A 4301-nucleotide genomic window follows, 5' to 3' on the forward strand; every position below is an offset into this window, starting at 1 on the left:
TTTTGTTTTCATCCTTTTCTTGTCTTCTCTTCACCTCCCGCACACAAGAGGGTTTGAGGGCCAAGTGTGAGAGAAAGACTAGGAGAGAAGTGAGGTTTGAGAGTTGGAGGAAGATGGTGGTGGTGGCGGCTAGCAATGGCGCGAGCAGAGCAAGGGTTTGCAGAAAGAGCTCGCGACAAATATGTCTCTATATTGACAATTGGAGATGACCACGTTAACAATCATTTAAGTGATAAATTCGTCCATTTGTGTTACGTAAGTTATTTTATTAACAGTGATAGACGGAAGTTAACAGCCAGATATATTTGTCGTACTTTTTATACTTTCGGGAACTAAATTTTTTTGTATTTTCATCTTTTAGGGATGTATTTATCAGTGAATTACACATTCAGAGACAAAAATAACTATTAAAAAAAAACAATAATCTTTGTGCTCGTGCTATGGTTATTAACTGGACAAGTCATCAACTACACCTAAACAATAGAATATCTTATTATGACATAATATAAGTTTAGTATTTTATGTTACGATTACGAACAGTGTTTTATTTTATAATTTTTTTAATAAAAGATATAGATAATTTCAATTTGATAAAGTGTTTATGTAAATAACGCAAATACATTTATAATTTTAATTTAATAATTTATGGTTTATGTGTTACATAAAATTATTGTTAAAATATAAATCTTATGTAAATGGTTAGACGTATAAAATGAAAAAAAAATCATATAAATCAGTGAGAAAAATAAGTCAAAAATTTTAAATAATTATAAAGATAGATATTTTGTTTCACCACTTCTACAGTCTATTTGCTGCTAGGTAGACAAGTATGAAGCATCGTTTTTGAAATCAATGCAAACCCAACCCATGGCAATTCTAATTAATTGGCCAGCAATTCTAATCTATCGTGTAAAAGAAATTATCCAATTATTTTTCTCGTTTATCGAACATTAAAAACGAATGTTTCTCGAAAAATTATTATTGAAAGTAATTCCATATGTACTCATCATCCAACTATTCTCATGCTTTTATAACGTTTTCTGTTGAGAAAATGTTTCTGATCATTTTATAATTCTTAAGTCAAATTTTATTAGATGAAATTAAAAAATAATCACTTAAGTCAAATTCTTATAAAGTTGTTGTATACTTATACAAAAATAACATTCATTTATAAATTATACGCACACATGAATTTAAATTTTACGTATAAAGATAACATTTATTTGGATAAGAAGTTTAAGCTTTATTAATATGAAGTATATATATTGATTTTTCTTTTGTGTTATAAAAACATATCTATGCAAAGCCAAAGATGACTATGGAAACCAGAAGAATAGAGAGAAGAAGAAAATAGAGGAAAAAGAGAGTTTTGTGCTTATCTAATGTGTCACCTAATTCAGTTACATTCTCTTATAAGGTTATAATAGAAACTACACTAAGCTAATTCCCTAAACCTTAAAGTTCTAAGCCAACTATTAATAATTTCTTCACCTTGGTTTGACTTTAATTATCTTTCACAACCTACAAAATCTTCAAGCAATGTTTGAACTTAGGCCCCAACACTGCCTTGGTTAACATGTCAATAGGATTGTCTTCAGTGTTGATCTTCTTCAAATTCATCTCCTCTTTTGCAATTATTTTCCTCACAAAATGGAGTTTAACGTCTATATGTTTTGTTCTTTCATGGTACACTTGATTTCTGGCCAAGTGTATACCACTTTAATTGTTATAAAACACCTTAGGGGCTACATGCTTTCCTCTCAAACTTATGGTCATTCCTTTCATCCATAATGCTTTCTTAATTGCTTTAGTGACAACTTTAAATTCAGCTTGTGTAGTGGATAAGGACACCACATGTTGAAGATTACACTTCCAACTCACAGTTTTATCATAGAACTTAAAAGCATCATATTAAAGATCTTCTAGTGTCCAAATAGCCAACATAATCCAAATCAACAAACTCAGTCACTCCAACATCACTGTCTTCGTGCTTGAAATACAGTAAACCAACTTCAGATATTCCTTTCACATATCTAAAAATCCATTTCACCACTTCCCAATGCAGTTTTCTTGGCTTTCCCATGTACCTGTTGACCAAACTCATGGCATATCCCAAATCTGGTTGATTACAAATCATTGCATACATGAGGCTTCCTACTGCATTTGCATATGGAACTTTTTTCATATAAGAAACTTCCTTTTTAAGCCTTTGATGAATCCTAATGTGAGAGCTTAAATTGTTGAGCCATAAGAGTTGACATTGCCTTAGACATATCTATGTTGAACCTCTTCAAAATGTTAGCTATATAGCTTTTTTGAGTGATGAATAAGGTTCCCTTGGTTATGTCCCTTAAGATTTGCATGCCCAAAATCTTACTAGTAGCCCCCATATCCTTCATTTCAAATTCACTCTCAAGCATCACCTTTACCTTTTTAATTTCTTCCTTGCTGCTGCAAGCAATTAGCATATCATCTACATATAGGAGTAAGTAGACAATAACATCATGCTCAATTTTCCTCAAGTAAACATAACCATCATACTCGCACCTTTTAAAGCCATTATTAAAAATGAAAGTATCAAACCTTTTGTACCACTAGCGAGGTGATTGCTTAAGGCCATAAAGTGACATTTTTAGCAAGCATACCTTGCCTTCTTCACCTTTTTGGAGAAAACTTTCTGCATGAGTCATATGGATTTCTTCTTCAAGCTTACCATGTAAGAAAGTTATCCTCACATCAAGTTGTTCCAATTCCATATCTTGTGCAACTAAGGCCAAAACCATTTTGATTGAAGTGTGTTTTACAATAGGTGAAAACATTTCATTGTAGTCAATTCCCTCATGCTATGTGAAACTTCTTGAACCAATCTTGCTTTGAATATGGCTTGTTCCACCCCTGGAATTCCTTCCTTAAGCTTGAATATCACTTGCAAGTAACAAGTTTCTTGCCTTTAGGTCAGTCAACCAACACCAAAGTACCATTCTTATATAAAGAACTCAATTCATCATTCATGGCTGTAATCTAATTTTGAGATTTTTGTTTTTTACAGCTTCATCATAGCTCTTAGGTTCATCTCCTTCGAGTTCCTCTACTGTAGTAAGAGCAAAGGCAACCATATTAGCATATCCAAATCTATTTGGTGCCTTAATGGTTATTTGGTCTCTATCTTAGGCCAAGAGATAGTCTTATTAATCCCAAGTAAGATCTTCAATCTATTCCTCTTGATCAATTTCAGAATTTGTACTAGTCTCTTGGACTGTTGAGTTTAACAAAGGTTCCACCTCTAGTTGAACCCTCTCATCACATACCAACATTTGATGTTGATGACTGGAGTCCTCATTGGAGAATACATTTTTGATTCCCTAAACACAACATCCCTATTGATCAGTACCCTAGGTTGCCCCATTTTCATGCACCACAATCTGAACCCTTTTACACCTTGAGGGTATCCCATAAACATGAACTTTAGAGCCCTTGGTTCAAGTTTTCCCTTATTTACATAAGCATAGGCCACACACCCAAACACTCTCAGATTTTCTAAGCCTGGAGGATGACCAGACCACATCTCCTCTGTGTCTTCATACCAATAGTAGTAAAGAGGCTTCTATTGATCTAATAAGCAACTGGCACTATTGCTTCAGCCCAAAAAATGTTAAGAACAATTGGCATTAGACAACAAGAACCTAACTCTCTCTATGATTGTCCTATTCATCCTTTCACCAAGCCTATTTTGTTGAGGAATTCCTCTAATTGTCTTGTGCCTAGCAATCACATTCTCCTTACAAAATTGATAAAAATCTTCAGAGAAAAACTCCAACCCATTATCAGTTCTAAGTCTCTTAATTTTTCTACCAGTTTGGGTTTCAATTAGATTCTTCCATTCCTTAAATTTTGCAAATGACTCATCCTTGATCTTAAGAATATAGACCCATACCTTTATAGAGAAATCATCAATGAAAGATAGGAAGTACCTTGCTCCACTATGTGAAGGAACTCTTAATGGCCCCCATAAGTCACTATGAATGTAATCAAGGGTACCTTTAGTATGATGAACAATAGTGGCGAATTTCAGTCTCTTTACTTTCCCAAAGATACAGTGTTCACAAAAACCCAATGCTTTAATGTTGTTTTTTCGCAACAACTTTCACTTACTCAACTCCCTTAAACCTCCTTCACTAATATGGCTAAGCCTTTTGTGCCAAAGGCTAGCTTGGGATTGATTTTCTTCAGAAACTGTAGCAATTGTACCCACTAGAGTATTTCCTTAGAACAAGTACAACCCATTTACCAATTTTCCCTTC

This window comes from Glycine soja, chromosome 1 (assembly GCF_004193775.1).
Source record: "Glycine soja cultivar W05 chromosome 1, ASM419377v2, whole genome shotgun sequence".
In the NCBI taxonomy this organism is placed as follows: domain Eukaryota; kingdom Viridiplantae; phylum Streptophyta; class Magnoliopsida; order Fabales; family Fabaceae; genus Glycine; species Glycine soja.